We start from the raw sequence: 353 nt of genomic DNA, 5'->3' as shown, positions 1-353 counted from the left end.
TCTTCCTGCTGAAATAGAAATACATATTATTATACTTTTATATTTGATTTTTCATCAGGGGGGGCGACAGCGCTTACCTGACCCCGCCCCCAATGCAGGTGAACAGATCACCTCCAGTAGTATATATTATACAAAAGTCCCTCGGCAGCTTCAGCCCCCACTTCTTGGTAATGACGTCCGATCATCTGGATGGACACCCCCTGCAGGATTCAACACGGCCTCTGGTGACAACCAATAGGAGAGCTTCACACCCTCCACAGCGGCATAGAGATAGGTAGGTCAGTGGCGGGGGACACGGTGAGCTCTGTGCTGTGTATTGTACGGGTCGGTCAGAGCCGGGACATTGATTTTTT

Source organism: Nanorana parkeri, unplaced genomic scaffold (genome assembly GCF_000935625.1).
Source record: "Nanorana parkeri isolate BGI_ZX_2015 unplaced genomic scaffold, ASM93562v1 scaffold2238, whole genome shotgun sequence".
NCBI classification, from domain to species: Eukaryota; Metazoa; Chordata; class Amphibia; order Anura; family Dicroglossidae; genus Nanorana; species Nanorana parkeri.
The sequence above is the reverse complement of the archived record's forward strand: the minus strand, read 5'-3'. Positions refer to the sequence as shown.